Source organism: Heloderma suspectum, chromosome 4 (genome assembly GCF_057233095.1).
Source record: "Heloderma suspectum isolate Gila_16-S chromosome 4, 16-S_ref, whole genome shotgun sequence".
Lineage (NCBI taxonomy): Eukaryota > Metazoa > Chordata > Lepidosauria > Squamata > Helodermatidae > Heloderma > Heloderma suspectum.
The window spans coordinates 7,441,246-7,466,101 of NC_139461.1; the positions used below are offsets into that span (position 1 = coordinate 7,441,246).

Genomic DNA, 24,856 nt, shown 5'->3' on the forward strand with positions numbered 1-24,856 from the left:
CTCTCAGTCTCAGTTTTCCCTTCAGTAAAATGGGAATATTGTTAATGGCCTGTTCTGCAAGGTTATCATGAAGATGAATGAGATAAAAGGATTGTAAATCTCCATAATGAAAATATGCTTGGTATATTAATAATTTATACATGGTAATTATAGATTATGTGGAGTTCAAAAAGGAATAACTGTGTACCTGTTTTAGAAAGAACAAAATATTAAACGACATTTATAAAGCTTAACTCTCCAGTTCTCTTTGCACATTTCCTCTGTACTGGATTTTGATCCAACTTTGCAATACTGTTGCTTGTTTTTGAAATGCTGGAGTGTTCTGATTTGTATCTTCAGTTCTGTCAACTGTTGAAGGTTTGAGGTATAAATGAAGGCCCCAGATGGAAATCTAAAGGAGGCAAGTAGACAGACGTGTAGTAGTTATCAGAGCATTTGAAGATCTGGCGATTTAGCACAGGGTGTAACACCATAATGGGAATGAACTGCTCTGTAGCTTGTGATTGTCTTCCAGATCCTGCTGGCTGGTTATGTTAGCAGATGAAGTGTCTGGAAACAATTGACTGGGAGCATTTGGCTCCTTTTTCCCCTGGCTCTGTAATGGTACTGCTGGCTTTAAGCCCTGCTGTGTGTGTGAGTTCAAAAATCAGAAGGATGGAGATTGTTCATTAGTTTTGCACACAGACTGTAGTGACTTTGGAGGTACTTCTTGTACTGCACACTGCTGCTGCGCATATTCATGCTCTGTAGAATACGCTTTTCTGGGAGGGGGCCATGTGGCACAGTCAGCCTCGCATATTCCAGGAGGCGCAATGCACCCTTTCTCCCTTGCTGTCCCTTGTGCCTGGAGCTGCCACTCAGAATGCCTGTGTGAGATCACCTCTCTTGTTTCCTTCAGAGCCTTTGCTTCCCTTTCCCTTTGCTACTCCAAGTGACTGCTTTCATTGCTCTGAGATGGGCTGGGAGGCTCCCCCATGCCTTTTCAATTCCTTAAAGGGAACGTCACTGAGGTGGTCTTGCAAAGCAAACTGCCAGGCGAAGAGCAGCAGCAGGCATCGTGGTCAACTGAGCCCTGGGCTTGGTTTCCTCCTTTATATGAACAGAACCCATACAATGCCTTGGTTCACATGTAATGACAACCCAGCATACAGGTTGAGTGTGGGTTATTGTGACATGTGAACCCTGCATTATTGTTTATCTCCATAAGTTACTGGTCCATCTATCAAAAGATGGAAAATGCTTGGGTAGTTATGATTAGAGCAGTGATAGAACAGCAGAATGTCACCATGCAAACCAGGGGTTGGCCAAACCTTGATCCTCTGCAATTAACTCCGTTTTAGATAAGAAGCATGATAGAACTGGAGAGCATACAGAGATGGGAAGCAAGTGTGATCGGGGATGTGGAAATGCTCTAGTGATCAACTTGGAAAGGCAACTAAGGCCTCGTTTACAGAAATGAACTTCAGAGCTAGTTACCCCAAGGTGATCCCATCTTGAGATTAAAAACAGGACAAGGGAGTTTGAGGGTATTTACAGCCCCACTCTCTTAGTGCCTCTCTTGAGGGGGGGCATTGGTCACTGTCAATTGAGCATTAAAGAATTGTGATGGGGACTGAGGAAGAGCATAAGCAACCAAGGGGGCTGTGTGTCTGCCCCAGTATTGTTTTAAAGCTCCTAAGTCACTAAAACTGGACTGTGTGTATGTAATGCTGGACATTCAGATGTCTAGCTGGCATCACATGGATGTCATAGAATCATAGAATAAACTGTGGCAAATTCTTAAAGTGATGGGAGTACCAGACCACTTTACCTGTCTCCTGAGAAACCTGTACAAGAGTCAAGAAGCAACAGTAAGAACCGGACATGGAACAACCGACTGGTTCAAAATTGGGAAAGGAGTACGACAAGGCTGTATATTGTCGCCCTGCTTATTTAACCTATACACAGAGTACATCATGAGAAACGCCAGGTTGGATGACTCACAGGTTGGAATTAAGATTGCTGGGAGAATTATCAACAATCTCAGATACGCAGACGATACCACCCTAATGGCAGAAAGTGAAGAGCTACTTGTTGAGGGTGAAAGTGGAGAGTGCAAAAGCTGGTTTGAAACTCAACATTAAAAAAACTAACATCATGGCATCTGGCTCCATCACTTCCTGGCATATAGAAGGGGAAGAAATGGAAGCAGTGACAGATTTTATTTTCTTGGGCTCCAAGATCACCGCAGACTGTGACTGTAGCCATGAAATTAAAAGACGCTTGCTTCTTGGGAGGAAAGCTATGGCAACCTAGACAGCATAGTAAGAAGCAGAGACATCACCTTGCCGAAAAAGGTCCGCATAATCAAAGCTATGGTTTTCCCAGTAGTAATGTATGTCTGTGAGAGCTGGACTATAAGGAAGGCTGAGTGCCGGAGAACTGATGCTTTCGAACTGTGTTGCTGGAGAAGACTCTTACGAGTCCCCTGGACTGCAAGGAGGTCAAATCAGTCCATCCTAAAGGAAATCAACCCTGAGTGCTCATTGGAAGGACAGATCCTGAAACTGAACCTCAAATATTTTGGCCACCTAATGTGAAGAGAAAACTCCCTGGAAAAGACCCTGATGCTGGGAAAGATTGAAGGCAAAAGGAGAAGGGGACGGCAGAGGAGGAGATGGCTAGATAGCATCACCAATGCAATGAATATGAATTTGAGCACATGCCGGGAGAGAGTGCAGGACAGGAAGGCCTGGCGTGCTATGGTCCATGGGGCCACGAAGAATCGGACACGACTTAAAGACTGAACAACAACAACAAAAGGGTTGGAGGGGCCCTATAAGACCATCGAGTCCAACCCCCTTCTCAATGCAAGAATGTGTCTGTATGTGTGTGGTAGGGGACACCAGTTTTACCAAAACCGGGACGGTGGTTCTGGGTGACTTCAACTTCCATGCTGAGGCTGTCTCCAGAGTTCCAGCTTGGGACTTCATGGCCTCTATGACAACCGTGGGGCATCTCAGTTTCCCATTGGCCCAGCACATGAAGCAGGGCACACCCTTGATTTGGTTTTTCCTCCAAGTTGTGAGCTGGGTGGTCTGAAGATTGGGGGGGGGGGTCCAAGTAACCCCATTGTCATGGTCAGACCATTTCCTGGTGAGATTTGAACTTACGGCGTTACTCTCCTCCCGCGGGGCTGGGGGACCTATTCGGATGGTCTGCCCCAGGAGACTGATGGAATCCAATGGATTCCTGAATGCTCTTGGGGATTTTCCAGTAGAGAGAGCTGGTAATCCAGCTGAGGCCCTAGCCTCACTGTGGAACAGTGAGATGCAGAGGGCCATCGACATGATTGTACCTGAGTACCCCCTCCAGCACTGTGGAGCCCATTCTGCTCCCTGGTATACTGTGGAGCTGCAGTCAATGAAACAGGCTGGATGTTGGCTAGAGCACAAATGGCATAAGACTTGAAGCAAAGATGACCAAGCTCATTCCAGAGCACCTAATCGTGCCTACTGCGTTGGCAGTGTGGGCAGCAAAGAAGGCTTATTTTGCTGCCTCTGTTGCATCCTCAAGCAGCCGTCCAGTGGAGCTTTTCTGGGTGGTCTGAGGGCTGTTAACATCTTCCCCAGTAAATGGGGTCCTGGACCCATCAAGGACCCACTGTGACCTTTTTTGCATTGCACTTTGAGGACAAAATCGCTTGTCTCCACAGCAAACGTGATGCTGCTGTTAGTGCAGTTCCAGTCGAGGTGTCTGATGCCACCATCTGCCCAATTTTGTGGGATCAGTTCCAGTTGCTGCGGCCTGATGATGTGGACAAGATGCTTGCAGCAGTGTGACCAGCCACATGCCCTGTCGATCCCTGCCCCTCTTGGTTAATAAAAGCTAGCCGAGGAGGTATGACTGGATGGGTCCAGGGAGTGATAAATGCTTCCCTGCGGGAAGGGGTGGTCCTTGCTGTCCTCAAGGAGGCAGTAGTGCGGCCACTTCTGCAGAAGCCCACTCTGGACCCAACGGTGTTAGACAACCACCGCCCAGTCACAAATACCCCTTTTCTAGGGAAGGTACTTGAGAGGGTTAGCAGGCACTCTTGGAGGATACTGATTATCTAGACCTATTTCAGTCTGGGTTTCATCCTGGTTACGGGACTGAAACAGCCTTGGTCGCCCTGATGGATGACCTTTATCGAGAGAGGGACAGGGGGAGCGCAACCCTGTTTATTCTCCTCTACCTCTCATCGGCTTTTGATACCATCATCCATGGTATCCTCCTGGATCGACTCCGTGGGAAGAGTATTGGAGGCACTGTGTTACAGTGGTTCTGGTCCTACCTACGGGGCTGATTTCAGAGAGTTACATTGGGTGAGCATTCCTCAGCCCCTTGGCAATTGAGCTCTGGTGTGCCGCAGAGTACCATCTTGTTCCCAGTGTTGTTTAACATCTATATGAAGCCGCTGGGAACGGTCATTAGGGGATTTGGAGCTAAATGCCATCAGCATGCTGATGATGCACAGCTCTATCTCCCTGTGACATCTGAATCAGGAGAGGCTGTGCAAGTCCTGGATCAGTGCCTGAACTCAGTAATGGGCTGGATGAGGGCCAATAAACTGAAGCTGAATCCTGGCAAGACGGAAGCCCTGTAAGTGGGTGGTTCCCGGGTCTGGGAGATAGGCGCATTGCCTGTTCTGGAGGGGGTTGCACTCCCTCTGAAAGGTCAGGTTTGTAGTCTGGGGGTACTCCTAGATGCATCATTGTTGCTGGAGGCCCAAGAGGCCACTGTGGCTCGGAGTGCCTTTTACCAGCTTTGGCTGGGTTGCCAGCTACGGCCACTCCTGCAGAGGGATAGCTTGGCCATGGCGGTACAGGCATTAGTGACCTCAAGACAGGATTACTGCAATGCGCTGTACGTGGGGCTTCCCTTGAGGCTGTTCTGGAAGTTGGAGCTAGTGCAGAACGCAGCAGCTCAGCTGTTGTCAGGAGGTGCCCCTTTTCAGTGTGCAACTCGTCTGCTGAGGGAAGTGTACTGGCTGTCTAAATCTGGCTCGGTAGTGAATAAAGTATTAGTACTAGTGTACAAAGCCCTAAACAACTTGGGACCAGGATACCTGAGAGAACGCCTTCTCCCTTACCAATCTGCCCAGTCAGTGAGGTCATCGGAGGGCATGCTCCTGGTGGTTCCACATGGACCCATGGCCTGGTTGGAGTCCACCAGGAAAAAGGCCTTCCGTGTGGTGGCCCCCTTCCTGTGGAATTCTCTGCCTTTAGAACTCAGGCAGGTGCCAACATTGGGTTCCTTCCGGTGCCTCCTGAAGACGTTATTTCGAGAGGCCTTCCTTGTGTGACCAGCTGAAATTTATTAAATTCCACCTTACTGGGGTTTATCTTTTCAAAAAATGTTTTAACTCTTTCAACCTGTTGTTTTATTCTTTTACCTTGTTGTTCACCGCTCCGAAATCTTCTGATGTGGAGCAGTATATAAATATTGTAAATAAATAAGTAAGTAAGTAAATAAATAAATAAAATGACGCATTTCTGTCCCTAAAGGGCTAATCAACTTGATTTCTCAAACTTCCACCTCTTGAAGCCTTTGGCTTAATGCCTTAGTCCAGCCTTCCCCAACTTGGTGCCTTCCAGATGTGTTGGACTGCAACTCCCATCTTTTCCATCTGGCAAGGCCAGCCTTAGTCCTATCCTCCACCCCCAACTACATGCTTGGATGCAGCTGGTAACGTCAAACAGGGGTGGGAAGAAAGTAGGTCTCCAGATGTTTTGGACTTCATCTCCCAGCATTCCTGACCTATCCCTGTGCTGGCAGGGGTTTCTGGGAGTTGAGGTCCAAAACATCTGGAGATCTACCTTCTGCCCCTGACTGAGACTACCCCAGCGTCTCCCTTCCCACCCTCTGTTTCCATCTGACTCATAAAGTTTGTCCCTAACCCATATTGCCCTCACAGATACAAGCTTCCCAGTCCTATCGATTTGTCCATCCTCTCCCCACTTCAGCTCAGGAACAGCGATGGAAAAGAAGTTGGGGAGGAAGCCTCCAAAGGATGCCAGCCGTTCGCAGCTCTGGGGCAGAGTTTTCTTTTTAGGTGACTCCCCCCCCCACACACACACCTTTACTCACCACCCTTGGAAAAGGGTCGTTTCCCTTTTCGTTCAGTCTTTCAACTTTCCTGCCGCTCGTTGATGGATTTTTCCGACATCTTCTATCAATTTTCCTGCATATGTTACTTAATCCTCTTGTTGCGCCCAGACCTTGTAAACTAATTAGCAGTAATTCAAAGCAGCAAGATGAGCCCCACAGATGTGCGTGTTAGTGAGAAGTTACCTCTTGAGCTGGGGAAAGGGAGAACTCCATCAGGGCACATTTTTCTAGCTCCAAACACTGCCCGGACAAACCCGTCTCTGCAGCTATCCTGAGAGACACCCTCTCCCCTCCACCCCAGTTCAAATTTGTTTCCTGTCTGTCTTAAATGCCCATTCTCAGATGCCCACTTTGAAAATGAACAAAGATCTATGCCAATTTCAAAATGGAAATGAGGCAAGAAGAAAGGACCATCAGCCCAATAAAAATATGGCCCGGCCTCCTCTCTGGCACAAGTGGAGACATAGTGTGACAGCATGAGATGGAGAGGCTCAATGTGGGTCTCTTTCCACTGGGCCATGCAGATGTCTGCACTGTCTCTAATAATTTCAGCAAGAAAAACCTTTATTGAAAGCTTAAGAAGAGCCCGGTTGAAGGGTGTATCAAGTCCAGCATCCTGTTTCTCAACTAAATAGAATCTCCCTGCTCAGTAGCAGTGTACCGTGGACTACCAGTTGCTTGGGGACAATCTGAGGGAGGGCTGTGACCTTCCTGGCCTGCTTATGGGTTTCCCAGAAGCATAGGCAAAGTGGTGTTTGGATGGTTCCAAGCAAGTCATGCCTCCTGAAATCATGTCCGTTGTGACTTCATCCTGGTTGGTGTCTGTTTCTTTTCTCTTTGAAAATGAACAAGCAGGAACTGCATCTCTCCATTACAGCTGGCTGTTGAATACCACATGTGTTAATTCCTCTCTCCCTCTCCCTCACACACACACACCGCCCTTTGATGGTGACGGGATTTGACAGGCTGCTTTGCCATGCCAAGCGAAGGTTGAGGGAAGATTATGAGTTTTGCAACAATCTTGGGGCTAGTCAGTGATATGTCTTGGGTTTAGGGCCTAGAAGGTGTCTGTAATCCTGACAGGACTTTCTGTCCCATAGAAGCATCTAAACCAGCCTGGTAAATAAATCTACAAATGTTAATAGCCCACAAAATGTTTTAATAGCCTGCTATGGTCTGGCTGAGGAGGGACAGAAAGCTGCATTTCTGTGCTGGGTGAAGAGGAAGGACCGGTAATTCCAACTCCTCCTCTGCTGGCCCGCTGACTTGCCCACATGGGATTCCTGGTGGCCTGTGACTACCAGGACAGTGCTTAAATAGATGAGTGGCTAAATGCCATCTGTGTGATACTGCAGACTTGGTAGTAATTAAGTTCTTGGTGTCTTCCCCTTTGGGAAAAGGCCTTCTCGAATGTCATTTATAAGTAGGGAGTAAAACTGAGTGACACAGCTGGTTGGGGCAGCAAAGGAATGGGTGATCTTGTTGTCTGCCCGGGACATGTATTGAAGGGTGGAGTGATCCTGTTCAGTATTCCAGTCAGCCATGCTTTTTTCCAGGATACCATTCCATTCTCTCCCCGCCCCCCATTTTCCATTTCCCCCTCAACAGATATTTAGCGTTTTGTGACCACTGAACATGTTCAGTCCTGAATGGGCTGTTTTGTCCCCCCCTTAAGTTTTCTTTCCTGAATATTTTTTGTACAACAGCAGACAAAGCTGTTTCCCAAGCCTGCTGACACCTTCCTAGTTTTCTCAGTAACCTGATTTTCCTACCGTCCTGTCTGCCCCTCACCAGCTGAGCTCCCTATAAACGGGGAGCGATGCCCCTTGTATCTGTTACTTTTGCACCTCCAACTCTATCACTCTGAGCAGCCTGAAGATTTCCTGTTTCCCTCTTCAGACTTCACCCGTTTCCCCTTCCTTTACTGCCCAAGGTGCCTGGAACTCCTTTCCTGGAACACCTACATGGTGGCATCTTTCTGTTTTCCTTCAAATAATAATGAGGTTCTTTGAGGTTATGCTGAGTAGTTCTTACAGCTAAGTCTAATGTTCGTCTTCTGGTGTGTCCCAGGGTTGATCCTGTGGGATGGAAAATTGGTTTGGGGGCTAAGCTTTTTGTATTATTAGAATGCAAGCCAGCTTTCCCCAACCTAGTGCCCTCCTGATATTTTGGGACAACAACTTCTAGAATTCCTGCTCATTGGCCATGCTAGCTGGGGCTGATGAGAGTTGAAGTCCAAAACATCTAGAGGGCACCAGGCTGGTGAAGCCCGAGTAAGCCTTTAAGCAGGGCCTCTGCCGTAAGTCTTACAGGGCATGTCAAGATTTGGAAACCTTTAAATTTCTCTCCTTTTTCAAGGAGGGTGGATTAGACTATGTCCAGACGAGAAAGCAGAGTGCACAAGGGCTGTGAGATAGCATCCTATAATTTCCCTGTGTGGCAAGAAATAGGAGCACAAGCCCAAATCAGACATGATAGTGCCAGACCCCTCAGATCTGCCCCGATCACATATACAGTGTGTGGGGGGGGTCTGTGCCTTATTTATTTATTTCATTTCATTTCATTTCTATACCGCCCAATAGCCGAAGCTGTCTGGGCGGTTCACAAAAATTAAAACCAAACAACACACAATAAAACAATTTAAAATATATAGAACATTAAAACCACAATATAACAATACAACCACAATAAAACCTAGCAGCAGTGCAGGAGTTTAAAATACAGATTTAAAACAGCAAAGCTAAAAATTTAGAAAGGTAAAATGCTAAAATGCCTGGGAAAATAAAAAGGTCTTCACCTGGCGCCGAAAGGAATACAATGTAGGTGCCAGGCGAACCTCACTAGGAGCTCATTCCAGAGCCGGAGTGCCACAGCAGAAAAAGCCCTCCTCCTAGTAGCCACCCGCCTCACTTCCTTTGACAGGGGCTCACGGAGAAGGGCCGCTGAGGATGATCTTAAGCTCCAGGCAGGCACATATGGGAGGAGGCAATCCTTCAGGTAACCTGGCCCCAAGCCGTTAAGGACTTTGAATGTTAACATCAGCACTTTGAATCAGGCCCAGAAATGGACTGGCAGCCAGTGCAGCTGGAAAAGTACTGGCGTAATATGAGCTCGCAGGCCAGTCCCTGTTAACAATCTTGCTGCCCTATTTTGGACCAGCTGAAGTTTCCGGACCGTTTTCAAAGGCAGCCCCACGTATAACGCATTGCAGTAATCCAGACGAGAAGTTATCAGAGCATGGATAACTGTAGCTAGGCTATCTCTGTCCAGATAAGGGCATAGTTCAGCCTAAGCTGATAAAAAGTGCTCCGTGCCACTGAGTTCACCTGTGCCTCAAGTGACAGTTCTGGATCCAAGAGCACCCCCAAACTACGAACCTGATCCTTTCGGGGGAGTGCAACCCCCTCCAGAACAGGTTGAATATCACCTAGCCGGGCAGACAAACCACCCACTAACAGTACCTCCGTCTTGTCTGGATTGAGTTTCAGTTTATTGGCCCTCATCCAGTCCATTACCGTGCCCAGGCACTGATTCAGAACAGCCACTGCCTCACCTGGTTTTGATGAGAAAGAGAGGTAGAACTGGGTGTCATCCGCATATTGATGGCACCTCAGCCCACACCTCCGGATTACTTCCCCCAGCAGTTTCATGTAGATGTTAAACAGCATGGGGGATAAAATAGAGCCCTGTGGAACCCCATGGCACAATTGCCATGGCACAGAGCAATAATCCCCCAGCACCACCTTCTGGAATCGGCCATCCAAGTAGGAGCGGAACCACTGTAATGCAGTGCCTCCAACTCTTAACCCAGACAACCTATCCGGAAGGATACCATGGTCAATGGTATCGAAAGCCTCTGAGAGGTCCAGGATAATCAACAGGGTCGCACTCCCCCTGTCCCTCTCCCGGCAGAGGTCATCCCACAGGGCGCCCAAGGCAGTTTCCGTTCCAAAACCAGGCCTGAAGCCCGATTGAAATGGATCTAGATAATCCGTTTCATTCAAGAGTGCCTGGAGCTGTCCTACAACCACCCGCTCAAGCACCTTGCCCAGGAAGGGGATGTTGGCCACTGGCCTATAATTGTTAACATCCTCTGGGTCCAGTTTAGGCTTTTTCAGGAGTGGTCTCATTACTGCCTCTTTTAAAGTGGCAGGCACCACTCCCTCTCTCAAGGAGGAATTTACAACCTCCTGGACCCAGCCAGACATCCCCTCCTTGTTTGATGTAATAAGCCATGAAGGGCAAGGGTCAAGCACACAAGTGGTCGATTGGACTTGGCCAAGCACTTTGTCCGCATCCTCAGGCCTCAGTAACTGAAACTCATCCAATAAAACTGGGCCAGACGGTGCTCTGAACGCCTCTACCAATGGAACTGCATTAATGGTGGTGTCCAATTCATGACTAATCTGAGCGACTTTATCCTCAAAGTGCCATGCAAACTCGTCACAGCGTGCCACCGAGGGTTCCACCATCTCTCTCCCTGGCCCAGAATGTAACAGGCCGCGAACCACTCGGAAAATCTCCTCTGGACAACACTGAGAAGATGCAATGCTGGTGGAAAAGAACTGTCTCTTTTCCACCCTCACCACCACAGAATAGGCTTGATAGTGGGCTCTTACCTCTGTTCGGTCAGACTCAGCACGAGTTTTCCTCCACCTGCGTTCTAGCCATCTCCCCTCTTGCTTCATTGCCCTCAGCTCAGGTGTATACCAAGGAGCTGGCCGGGCTCTGCTCAGAGGGAGAGGGCGCTTGGGCGCGATGGTGTCAACTGCCTGAGGCATCTCTGCATTCCACAGAGCGACCTGGGCTTCGACAGGAGCACCAGCCATACCAGCAGGAAAATCCCCCAGAGCCCTCTGGAATCCATCGGAATCCATTAATCTCCGGGGGCGGACCATTTTAATAGGTCCCCCACCCTTGCAGAGGGGAAAGGCTGCCAGGAGTCTAAACCTCAGCAGGAAGTGATCTGTCCATGACAAAGGGACAGATGTTAATTCCTCCACTTTCAGAACACCATCCTCCTTCCCAGTCGAGAAAACCAGATCAAGCGTGTGTCCTTTTATATGCGTTGGGCCGATAACATGTTGGGACAGCCCCATGGTTGTCATGGCAGCCATGAAGTCCTGAGCGGCCCCGGATACAGCGACCTTGGCATGGAAGTTGAGATCCCCCAGGACCATCATCCTAGGGGTCCTCAACACCAAGCCCGAGTCCACCTCCGTCAGCTCAGGCAGGGAGTCTGATGGGCAGCGAGGTGGGCGGTACACCAACAGAATCCCTAATCTGTCCCGGGTACCCAACACAAGGTACAAACACTCAAGATCAGCGCTCAAATGAGCAGGAAGCCTGGAGAGGGAGATTGAATTCCTATAGACCACGGCAACCCCCCCTCCCCGGCCCTCAAGTCGGTGTTGGTGCTGCACCGAGTACCCAGGGGGGCACAGCTGGGAGAGAGTGACCCCTCCCAGTTCCCCCACCCAGGTCTCAGTAATACATACCAGGTCAGCCCCCTCATCCACAATCAAATCATGGATGAGGGAGATTTTATTTTGGGCCGACCTGGCATTCAGCAGCAGCACCACCAGACCCGAGGGCAGACTGGTAAGGCTGCCAGGAACCATCAGGTTGGGGGAAGAACCAGAAGAGGGGACAGCTGTAAGGTGTCTAGCCCCAGTTCTCCTCAGCTGGCCTGTTAATCCCCCAACTCCATACCTCCCCCTGCCCGTGACCACAGTTACGGTGGCATCTCCCCGACCCCCTGAGTTGCCCAATAGTCCTCCCAGGCACATATTAAAATGTTAGGGTATAAAATGTTCAACAGTATAAAAGAATATAAAAGATGAAAGAGATAAAAGAGAACAGCAGCTAAGAAGGAGCAGATAAAGTCCACGTTTGCCCCTTTCCCCCTCGTCTTTAAAGCTGCTGCCCTCTGCTGCTGCTATTTGCTGCTGGTATCTATGGCTGCTGGTGTCTCTGGAGAGGCAGGTGGGTAGGTCTTCAAGTCCTGTTCTCCGCGACTCCAAGTGCGACACTAAGTGCGCACTTAGCGTCGCACTTGGCGTGACGCCGAGGCACATGCAGAGGGGCTGCCTCTGGCAGCCTCGCCTTAAGTACCTGTTGGCGGGGGCAGAAGCAGGCTCAGGATCCACCTGGTGCAGCTGCTGGCTGGTCCTCCTTCCCCTAGGCTCCTTCCCCTTTTAGGAAGGAGCGCCTTTTTTAGAGTAAAAGAGGTACACAGGTGGATCATGCTCGACCCTCCCACCACTGTGGCTTACCATCCCACAGTCTGGCCTCCACAAGGTTATGTTCTTCCAGTGTCGGCATAGCTGGGATAAAAGTGTGTGTGTCGGAGGGGTGGGGGGAAAGGTGCTCTGGGGAGGTAAGTGGTGGTATAGGGAAGACTTTGCTCTCCTTTGTTCTAGAAATCAGATCCCCGCCTTTCTGTATGGTTTAGGCTAGACCTGGCTTTCTTCCTCCATCACATCTAACTTGGTCCGTGCCTACTGTACATAGGAAGGTGGGAACACAGAGCTCTGATAGTAGATGTAACAGATAAGGCATTGGCACTTCAATAGTGGCTCCTATGGAAAGGCCTAACTGTGTCTGGAATCACTTCCTCTTAAAAGCTTTGTTTCCAGTGATGTGCGTATACACATTTATTTTGGCCCAGTGTTGCCTATGGTCAAATGAGTTTTGCAGGGCTTTGAAATGACACAGAAACCCTGTCCACCAGAAGTGAAAGTGGGATGAGAGCTCCGCACCACAAGCAGTCTTTTGGTCCACCTGTAATCCTCAATTCGGTCCCTGTTTGCAGCTCCCTAGTTACGTCTATTCTTCCTTTCACAGTGCAACCACCTGACATGTATAAAATTCCTCGGTTTGGGGTAGGGAAGTTCGTTCGCACTTCCCAAACCTAAACACGAATTGGAACACGGTTTGCTGTCAAAATTCGTACATTTACAAAGTTTGTGAAGGAGTTTGCAAAAAATGTGCACAAAATACTTTGTTTATTGGAAGATTATTTGAAAAAATGTGTGTGTTTAAAAAAGCACACACAAAAATGTGTACATTTAAAGAAAATGCATTAACAATGTGTATTTTAAAATGCTCACAAAAATATGTACAAATTTTATGAGTACGAAAAGTAATGTATAATCAGGACAGAATGAACTTTGCATTGGAAAAATGAGAAACTGATTAAAATCGGACGTGACAGATTTGCCCATCCCAGGTTTAGGAACCTGGACTAAGATCTTCCCTTTTCCCTGCAATAGTAGTCCAGTTTTCTCCTCAGTAAAATGGGGCTCAATAAACCTTACAAGTCAGCCTGTGGAGGACTCTGTCTGTCTTGTTTCTTTTCTTTTTAAAAAAAGAACATGCACCAACGGTCTCCAAGAATTGTTGAGTTGCAATAAAATGGCTTTATGCTCTCAGAAATGTGCATGCACCTCTCTTCAGCATGCTGTGACCCCGAGATGAGAGGGGTCCTCCTGCGTGGCAGGTTGCCGTGAGTTTGGCAGCATAACCACCTCTCTGGGCTTGTCCTCTGCTTGAGGGCCAATCGCTCACAAGGCCGGCCTTTTTGAAGGAATCTTGACCCCTTGAAAGGTGTGTTTTGTGTTTGTCTGTCTGCCTTTGTGGGCCGGCGGTGAGGATGTGTTAGACCACAACTCCCAGCCCCCCCCCCCCCAGTTAGCCATGCTGGGACTTGGATTTCAACACATGTAGAGGGTGCTGTGTAGAGGGATCTCTCCACCCCATTTGATAAGATCCATGGGTCGAAGGCTTGGCTTTGTGTCCTGTCTGATTTGGTATGTTCAGTTTATGGGACATGCGCTAAAGCCTTTTCTGTGCCCGCACCCCGTCCCCACCCTGGGTGGTGGTGGGTGGGTCTGGAACTCTCTTCTCAGTGAAGCTGGCCTGGGTCGGTTTGTATGAGGCAGATGAAAGCCTTTCTCCCTCCCCCTTCAAGCAAGCTTAGGGGCTTGGAGGTTTTTGAAATATTCTGTGTTTATACGTTGCTCAATCTTCTGAATCTGGCTTTATAATTTGCAGCATGTTGCCCTGGGCAGTTGTCTTTTGCAAAGAGGGCTGTTGAATCAAATGGGGACATGGTGGAGGAGACGGGCCCAAACCATTCAGGAAATTAGAAGTCAAAACTGGCATCCAGGATCAGAGTACCTTGCTGGCAGTGCTTACACTAGCACATTCTTCCTACTCTCTACTGTGATAATGAAATGTGTGTGGCAGGGTTTGGAGGGGGGGTTGGTTTGGTTGAAAAGCTTCTTGAGATAGTAGGAGACCAGCAACAAAAAAGGGTTGTTTCCTGGGAGATGGATCTGTGCATGGCAACGGATGCCGTGACAATTAAAATGGACAGGGTGACTGGTTTTTTTGGCTATGGTAACTTGAAAGGTGAGTCTGCAGGGCCTACAAAGCAGCAAGCCCCCCCCCCCGATCCGTGAGACACGCCTGCCGCACTGCCGTTTCTACAGCAACAGGACATCGCCAGAGCTCACGTTTCTCTCTTTGTATTTCTAAGCCTGTGTTCTTTGAGGGGTGTATGCAGAAGAGGAGGGAGGAGATCACATTCCCGTGGAATTGTCCGCCTGTAACTTGCTGCTGTGTGCAAACCGATTAGCTAGCCTGGCCGGTGAATGATGGGCAGTGGTTTGGCTTGCTCATTTCTGTGCTGCTTTTCCTCTTGAGCCTCAAGTACCAATGGAGCATGAGTCAGTTTGCATTTTCTGTTCTTTTCCGAGCTGTGCTTAAAATGGCAGAGAGATTTGACTAGCGGGTGGGTGGGTGGAGAATGGTGGAATGTGCCTTTTTGTTTCTCTGGCAAGGGCATCCAATCCAGCGGCCTTGAAGGGTATTCCGAACATGTCCCTTTAAAAAGACAATTCCCGCCCTAAGTACAATGCTGTCGTGTTCTTTAAGACGGGCTCACTTGAGTGGTAGAGGGCATGTGGCCTGGGCAACGAGGAAGACCACACCTCTCCTATTCAGACTTGGAAGAGTTTTGACACTTGGGATACGGCATGTCCACCATGCGCACAGAGTGAGATAAGGCACTGGCACCTTTCAACAGACCAGGGAATTCTTGAGTGAGAAGTGAGATCCGAGGGATATTTCCAGCTCTGGAAGATGGCGCCCTTGGGGGCAGGGGGGATTTTGGCCTGTGTCCCAGGACGATGCTGGAAACTTAACGGGAAAGATGCTATGTAACTGGGAAGATGAGCCATTAGACCACATCTATTGGATTTTGAAAGAGACAGGCATTTTATTCTCCAGCCTTTCTCAATCCTTAGCATCTCCAGCTAGGAAGACCAGGTAGAACATGATGAGAACACCCTTCTTCTCTCTGCCTGTGACCCTGGAGAGCTGGTGCCCGGTTAGAGTGGACAAATACTAGGCTGGATGGACAAAATAGTCTGACCTGGGATGAGGTGGCTTCCTATGTTGATACTAAAAAGGCCTCTGCGTGATCCAGCAGGGCTGCTCTGGACAAGTGAAATCACTCTCTCTTGCCAGGAAGACCCACACTCTCTAGCGTGGCTTTTCCCCAACCTGGCACCCTCCAACTGTGTTGGACTACAGTGCCCATCATTCCCAGCCAGCATGGCTGTTGAGGATTTCCTTGACCACAGAGCTGAAACAGACTACAGACCTGCGCAGCTGCTGCAGCAGCGACCACACGCTCTGCATGATGCTCAGCAGCCCAGCTGCCATCCAGTTCACTCTGGAGCAGCTGTGATGTCCCGCTGACCTTGGCTGGCAGATCTGTGTGCAGTTTATTGGAATGACCTATTCAGACTTGGTTGGGGAAGGGGGACTTTTTGCATGTGGAAGAAGGGCTTGTCTCTTCTTCTTCCTCTCCAGTGCCTGGAACAACCCTCCTCTTCTCTTTGAATTGCGTGTGGTCATGCCATCTGTCGAGCCTCGTGCTCAGGAAGGTCTTTCCTGAGCCACCCTTGCTCACCCCTGCTCATCTTTTTCCATCTTGTTCTCCTTCTGTCCCTAATTTGTACATCTCTGACTTCTCCCACTTTTCTGTCGCTATCTGTTGAATCCCCACCCATACGCCTGCTCCACCCCGTGTCTGTGTTCATCTCCTCCTCGTTTCCTTCCTGTCCAGTGGATGGTTGGCTGTCTGAGAGAGACCTTGGCCTCAGTCTGCGTGCCTAGAGTACAGGGTTTCTCGGCATCATTTTGTTCCTTCCTGCTTCCCTACCTCAATTTGTGCTAACAACCCTGGGAAGACGGTCATGCAGAAGACCAGCATTTTGATTTAACAACAGCAAAACCAAACTTTGATGGTAGTAGACGGTGAATTTGAATGGGCCTGTCTTCAAATTGTATTTCATTTATTGTTTCACTTCCTCATAGCTTGAATTGTGTCTCCCCACTATCTGTAGCTGTTGGGAGAAAGTTTTTCCTCCTACTGAACCCCTGGAAAAGATAGCGGTTTGTTTGCGCTTTGCTGGTTGGAAGGAAATAGCGTTTTGTTTTTTTTACTTGTGATGGGAACGTGCATAGACACACTGCCATCAGCCATGAGTATTTTCCTACTCTGTTCCCAGCTTGTGGTAAGCTGATAGCAAGAGATGGGAGTTCAATCGAAACATGTAATTCATTCATTTTTATCCCACCTTTTTTCCTCCAGGGAACCCAAGGAGTCTTACATGATCCCCCTCTTCTCCATTTATCCTCACAACAGCCCTATGAGGTAGGTCAGGTTGAGAGTCAGTGACTGGCCCAAAGTCACCCAGTGATCTTCGTGGCAGAGTGGGGACTAGAGCACTGGTCTCCTGAGTCCCAGCCCAACACTCTAACCACTACACCACAGTATGGCTTAAAGTATATGGGGGCTGGCTTTAAATGCCTGTTGTTTTGCCCTCGGTCAGTATTTCCATCCCGATAAAAGATTGCTTTCCCCTTAGCAGCAGCACATGGTATTTTCACAGCGTTTTCTGAGCAAGGATCCAAGTGAAATCTCCTTGCCTCCCTGCTTCCCCAAGAGAGCCCACCTGCCTTCTGCTTTCCATGCTTGTGCTTCTACTGACTCCTTTTATTCTTTATCATCAAAGGTAATCAGCTCAGCATGGCATCCGTAATCAATAAAAGGACAAAACGAGGGGAGGAACCCCACCACTTGGGTTGAAGGCTTTTCTTTTCTTCCTCCCCTGTTGCTCTCAACACTTGATAGAAATCCCAAATCCTTGCTAGAAAGCGGTTTAGGCTTTCATAGGATGATTCATTCCCCCCCCGCCCTAACCCTGCCAGTGCAGAACAGGGGTGGCTGTGTGCTCCACGAGCAGCCGTGCCCTTGCTTGGTTTTGCTGCTCTGGGGATCTCGGACCCCCGTGAAGAGGGTTGCTTGCAACTGATGCTCCCTGGGCTTTGATATTCCGTCGAGAACGGTTCTCCCTGCTCTGGCGTGTCACAGTTGGTTATGCTAAAGCTGCCTTGCCTGACCTGATGCCCTGAGGATGTATTGGACTACAACTGTCATCATTCCCAGCCAGCATGGCAATATTGGGCATGCTGGCTGGGGATGATGGGAGTCACTGTCCAACGCATCTGGTGGGCGCCAGGTTCAGAGAAGGCTGCGCTAAAGCAAAAACTAGAGCATGTACATGGATTGTTTTCCTGGAGTAACATTTGGAGTTATGCAGACAGGCTAATAAGGCCTGGTAAATTAAAAGGCATTACAGGGTGGGTGGAGACCTCCGCTCTTAGGGATGGGGAGGTGAGCATGTAGAGAAGGGGATGACTTCATTGCAAGCAGAGGTGCCTGCACTCATTTGCTTGCTAATGCTCGGAGATGGGGGGGGGGAGTGAGGGAGGTGTGAAATTGCCACAGCAACTTGCAAACAGGGTGTTGTCACAGGCATCGCCAGTTACCCTTGGCTTATGGACTCGCCATAATAGCCCTGTGTGCATGCATGGTCTGCGTTAAATGAATGGGATGCGTCCTAGTTCTAAGGGAGGGATGGAATCTCTCCCCTCCCCCAGCCCATCAGCAGGATTGAGCTGGATGCGTGCTTGCTTTCGTACCAGGTTAGGTGGCGGGTGCCGTGGGATCTTTCCTCCCCTGCTGCTGCTCTGATGTTCAAAGGCCCACTCGTGTAATTTGTGAAGGCCCACAACCATGTGGGCAGGGCAGATTGCTTGGATGTTCCTCACAGATTTGGCACTGGCACTGGCCTCTGTATCAGGACCCCAGTTATTGTGCGAAGCTCCAGTGTCCCAGATGGATTCCACATGGGAATCATGTGTTCTGCCCTCCCATGTGGTTGCAGGCCTTTAGCATTACACGAGTGCCCTCGGTTGTCCCCAGGGAAAAGCATCTCCTGTAGTGCTGGAGTAATGCTTCAAGGGCAGCGTGGCTCCCAGGCACTGTCAACATGGAGCTCTGGGGGACAGCGCAGTAGCGTGGGTCCTGAAGCAGAAGTGGTGTCGGTTTCTCCTGGATCTCATGGACTTCACGTAGGACCCCTGTGTTCAGCTTGCAATTTTGTTGGCTGCTGTTAGCAGATTGGGTGTTTTATTTTACTCTACTGTCTATTAATAATAACAAATAATTGATATACTATTTATAATGCCCCATCGAGGCACGTGGTGCTTTGTAGAGCAACACAAGTGAAGTTTGTGAAAGATGTATTGTTTTAATCAGTTGTTACAGGGCTTCATCATCACGGCAGGTAAATAAACACCAAATATTAGATTGCAACTACAAATAAGGTGCATTTAGGCACACCATATGTTTGAAAGCACATCTTAATACTGAAGCACACAGAAACTGAGAACAAAATGTATTGCAACAATGCTGCAGTTTCCATGTGACGATGGGAAAACTTTCAGTCCTGAATGTAACACATTTCTCTGTTAGACAGAAAGTAAGTTGTGGTCAGTATTGGCCAAACCCTCCAACAATGGCCTGGTGAACGTTCTCCTGGTTTCAAAATATATATCACCTCAGAGTACATACTGGCAGATGCTCTCAGTCACCCGAGTTTCACAAATATGAAGCCATTGGTCCAAAGGGATCTTTTTGCGGCTGCTCTGAATGTACTAAGTAGGCACAGCTTGGATTCTCAGTGCAAAAAATGCCTTACGCGTGGCAAAATATGCGACAACATGAAAATAGTTTTTAAGAATGTGCTCTGTTTTTTGATGAAACAAAGATGTGACTATAGCTTTGAAAGGTTGTGTGGGTTTTTTGGCCTGGCCCAAACATCTCTTCTTTAGATTTTGCAGATTAGCATCGGGATCACCCTGAACGGCTCCTCCGTTCCACCACCATGAGAACTCAAGTTTCAGAGGAGAAGGAGGAGGGTGGGGGGCGTGACTTGAGGCACGCTAGGGTTTGTCGCAGAGCGAAGCAGGAAAAGTTAGGGGCAGGGCTCAGATGCTCCGCCAGGTTGGCCACGCGTGGAAGCCAACGTAGGAGGGAGCCACGCTAAGGGAGGGGCATCCCTGCAAAGCACATCTGGCTGGGAAGTTCATGCCCAGACTGCTGGCAACTTCTCTAGCTTCCACTTCTTCTTCTCTATTCATATTCCTAGATGTGTAGGTTAGCTGGTTCTATGCTATCTGAGAATTTCTTAGAATCTGCATTTGTAAAGATGCTAGTCCTTTACTGATAAAGTAGTGTTGGCCTGAAGCTTTGTTTCCTGGAGTGTGTTGATTGGGAAGGGGGAGGGTGAAGGAAGGTGACACACACCTTAAAAGCAACAAATGGACCTTGCTGCGGTGTGGGGGGGCGGTGGCGTGGGCCCAGGCAATCAGTCAGGGTGCATAAAACCCAATGACTAAGACAAATAATAATTAGAGATTTTGGATTTAATTTTGTAAAGAACAATTATGGCTAAACATAAAGGTAAAAAAGGTAAAGGTGTCCCCAACCAGTCGTGTCCGACTCTAGGGTGTGGTGCTCATCTCCATTTCTAAGCCGAAGAGCTGGCGCTGTCCGAAGATGCTTCCGTGGTCATGTGGCTGGCATGACTGAACACCGAGGTGCATGGAACGCTGTTACCTTTCCCGCCGAGGCGGTACCTATTTATCTACTTGCAATTTCTTGCTTTCAAACTGCTAGGTTGGCAGGAGCTGGGACTGAAGACGGGAGCTCACTTGGTCACGCGGCACTCTGGTCTCAAACTGCTGTCCTGCTGACCTTCTGGTCTGCAGTTCAGCGTCTTAACCACTAAGCCACTGCGGCCCCTTTGGCTAAACATAACCTGGTTTAAATGATTTCCAGAGGGTTAGCCATGTTAGTCTGTTGCAGTCAAAATAACAAAGAGTCTTATGGCACCTTAGAGACTAGAGGAACGCATTTATTCTGGCAGAAGCTTCCGTAGACACTGCCCGCTTCATCAGATGCAGTGATTTCAACAGTATCTGAATGTAATACAAATGTATTAAAGCCTGTGCTCATAATCTCTTAAAACCCAAATACAATGAGTTAAAGCTTGTTTATGCACGTAGAAGAATGAGCCGGGGGCAAGTTTTGAGGTCGTGCATTATAAGTATGATGCAATAGGTCATATGTTGTCATGATGAATAATAATAATAATAATAATAATATTTGGACTCTGTCAACCAAAGAGGACAGGGATTTACTTTCCATGTAATGGGAAAATTGTGTTCTGCCCAATAAATGCCAGCCCTTACTTCTAGAAGGTCCTAGGCACTTTTTTTCTAGAATAAGAGATCTTGCTTAGCGCCCTAACATTTATATATAGAGAGACAGAAACCCTTAATTTTACCATTGCTCCCTAAGCAGGTATAAATTCTATGGTACAAGAGGGATGTGCACTGCATGACCAGAATCTATGAATTGTGCTCCCAGGTGGTATAAATATCTGTTTAGCTGCTAACAAAGACTTCATTATAGCAACTAGCTAGTATGGATGCTTCTTAGAGGAAGACCGGAATTACGAACTTGGAAGGTTGATTTAAATAAATGGCTAAAATTGCCCCTTTCTGATTTTAAATTGTGATTATAAGATCACCTTGGTTTAAATCAATCCACCCTGCAGTCAGTACCTTTTGATCAAATGTAGTTCCAGTTCATGCAGTGCCTTCTTCCACTTGTGAATGACACAGAGGGGGTTTGACTGACATCAGATCAGTCAATTGGGGCTTTCCGAGCTTTCTTTTCACAAGCCGACACCCTGCACACCTGGAGCCTGCTTCAGCAGGATGCCTGGGTCAGATTTCTGCAAGGCCAGTGAGTGTTGCGTAGCCATGCCTGCGTGACAGCGGTGTCGTCTCAGTGTTGAAACGACGCACCAGCCAGTTGCTGCTTGCTTATGCCAAGGGGCGGACCTGGCACTGTGGCCGGTGACCAGCTGCGCATGCTGGAATCTACCCTGCTGAATTGTTTGAGTGTGTGCAGGTGGGAGAGCTTGAATCTGCAAAGCCCAGAACTGGAGCAGAGCAGAAGGGGCTGCAGTGAATCAAGCAGCAGAGGCCAGGGCAGAACCATGTGTGGATGGGCCATGTCGGGTCTGGGCAATTGGCAGATGCCCAAGAGAAGGGATTAGTCAGAGATGCCTGAAGGCAAAATGTGACGTTGCTGGCAGTGCAGCTTCAAGAGGCATCCCCCACCTCTCGCCAGAGATCATAGAATCAGAGCTGGAAGCGGGTAGGGGGGGCAGTGCTGGTAGGCTGGAGGCACTTTAAATGTGAGCTATATGAGCTGGGAGGTGCAACACTCAGCTTCTCATGAGCTTCCTGGGTGTCCTTAAACAAGTCCATATCTCTCACTTGTAGTCCCCTGGCCATGCAGATTGCGGATATGAATACTGACCTGATACATAGGATGGTTGTCGAAAGGACTTTTGACATGGTTATGTGAGCTGCTTTGATCCAGCAGAGTTGCTCTTATGTCCCTCCAGACCCCCATCCAGTCCAGTGAGTTAAGGCAACCCTGACTTGTGCCTGGCCAATCTTGGCTTGAGCATCTCCTGGCACTGAGATGGCAGGGCCTCATCCGGTGATTTTGCATACCAACGGGGGGGAGAAAGGAGACCCAGGACCAGGAGGGAGGCCGTGGAGAGCGCCATCCTGTACTCTGCCATGCAGAGCCTGCAACTCCCATCGGCCCTGGCCACGATCCAAAAAAGAGTAACTGGGAAAGAAACAACCAGCTGCTCTTACCTAATATCTGGGGGGACATAAGAGCAACTGTAAATGGCAGCTCTGATGTGGGAGTCTTTTGCGGGAGAAGAAAGAGGAGCAGACCCCAGGACAATTCTGCATGTCCTTCGTATGGGTTTATTGGTTCACCAAAGAGAATTTAACCACGTTTCAAGAAACATTCTCTCCCCTGGTCCCATTTAGCTCCTGGCCCAGGGTGGGTTTACCCTCCACTGCACACTGCTGTGTGCAGATTGGCTTGCTTCCTCAGGTCATCGTACAGCGAGCTGTTTGTTCTGTGAGCACTTTGTTGCTGTGTGATATGCTGTGGTCTGGATTGCGTAGCTCAGTGGTGGATCTCCCTGCAGCAGGTGTGATCTGCCTTGTTTTTTGTGGTGTGTGTGTGTGTGTTTTGCCAGTGATCTTTTAGTCCAGCGTTTCCCATCTTGGTGCCCTCCAAGTATAGTGGACTGCAAGTCCCATCATTGATGAGAGTTGCAGTCCAACACATCTGGAGGGCACCAGGTTGGGGAAGGCTGCTCTGATTTCTATGATCCGAGGTTCTGGTGCACCCCGTGACCTAGAGCTGAAGAGCCGAGCCCCGCTCCTCCCCATCCCACAGGTTTTTTGAGGCTTCTGAAATTGTTGGCCATCTGCATAGCAGCTATTCTGGAAGAAGACTGCTTTCAAAAGATGGTTTTATTTCTTGCTTCTGTTTAGTGGTGGCGTGGTGTGCTGACCTTTATTGTGCATTTTGAAATGTTAGGGGCTGGGGGTGTTTTGTTGGAAATATGGTCTTAGAAATGTGTCCTCCACCATTTCCTGACGGAGGCGGAATCCCCTTTTCACCACATGAGAGACCAGCTTCTATTCCTTTAGCGGGGACGGGGTGGGGGGAGGTAAAACAAACAAACAAAAAAAGGCTAACGGTAATTGAATACGTCTCTGCTCACAAGGTCAGGCTAATGTGGCAGTGGCTTCAGCTTGAAGATGCTGCTTTCTGAAACTAGTGCATAAAAGAAAAGTGGGAAGGGAGATGATGTCTGAAATGCAAGAACGCAAGGACCACGATAAATAGGTAACCCTATACAATATACTGCCATCCAACTGACACACAACCACTGGTACTGATAGCCATATATTGTATCCTGTATTACATCTGTCAGTAAAAGTCAAAACTTCATCTACTTGGGCCAGGCAGAACCATTCAGATAGGAAGCGACCTTAAATTAAGTCAGACCATTGGCCTTTCTAGCCCGATATTGTCTATACTGACTCTAGGATTTCAGACTTTCCCAGCTCTACCTGGAGATGTGAGGGATTGAACCTTGGACCTTTTGCATGTAAAGTGTGTGCTCTTCTGCTGAGCTGCAGCCCTTTCCTGATGGATCTAGGGTCTTCTAACCTGGATGTAAGCTGGGTCCCAGGTAGCCGGCTCAGGTCGACTCAGCTTTCCATCCTTCTGAGGTCAGTAAAATGAGTACCCAGCTTGCTGGGGGAAAGGTAGTCACGACTGGGGAAGGCAATGGCAAACCACCCTGCTACAGTCTGCCATGAAAACGCCAGCGAAAGCGGCGGCCCTCTAGGAGTCAGCAATGACTTGGTGCTTGCACAGGAGGATGGACTATGGGCCAAAATAGGGGTTACATGGGAAACATGTGAACGGTTTGTGTGCACGCCTGCCTGCATGTTTTCTTTTGTTTTTTAACAGAAAAACAGCCATGAAAGATTACTTGTTTCAGTAGAGGGATTTCAGGGCTCCTTACCCATCTACTTACCCAACTGTTTATCCACTCAAAACTGTTGCTTTTTTCATGTAGGGGAAAACACGGAGGGACCTTGCATATTTTCATACCTGGGATGTTAAAGCAGATGGTGGGCGGAGGGCGATTTTGAGCGGGCAAATGGTTGCTTTTTGTGGAGGCAAGGGTTAAGTAGCCCTTCCGGTCTGAATCATAGCCTCCAAAGCTGTCTTCCAATAAAATGAAATAAAATAAAACAAAGCAACTTGGTGGGAGACTTTTCACACATCTCCCATGTAATGTCAGCATTCTAGAGACTATATTTCATGGCTCTTTATGGAACACCATCTGGATATTTTTTTTTAGTGCACTGACTTCAGTATTTTAATATGCTAGTTAAAGGCTCTAGCTGTTTCTGTGCAAGTGGTTCTTGATGGTTGATGTCAGTCTACTGTATATTATTACTTACGGAATGCAGAGTATAATTCAAGATACATTAGTTAAGTGGCTGTGGCAGTTACATCCCTTTTCCAAAGTACTTCTCAGGTTAGGAACATAGGAGGCTGCCTTATACTGAATCAGACCGTGGGTCCATCTAGTCCAGTACTGTTGACATTGACTGGCAGTGGCTCTCCAGGTTTTCAGGCAGGAGTTTTTTCCAGCCCTCCCTGGCGATGTCGGGGTTTTAACCTAGGACCTTTTGCATGCAAGGTAGGTGCTCTGCCACTGAGATATGGGCCCTCCCCAAGGTCCTCTTTACCTTCTGATGCTGAGCAGTTCTGGTGGGGCTAGCCAACGCGTGAAGGAGAGACCATTTGGGCCCTTGCTTTGAGCCGCTG

General features: G+C 48.5%; 1 protein-coding gene across 1 annotated transcript in view; it reads left to right on the top strand.

Moving 5' to 3' along the window:
• The window catches only part of ARHGAP39 (Rho GTPase activating protein 39), a 197,790-nt gene that overhangs the window by 71,041 nt on the left and 101,893 nt on the right, over nucleotides 1–24,856 (top strand). The gene's annotated exons all lie outside the window — the stretch shown is intronic.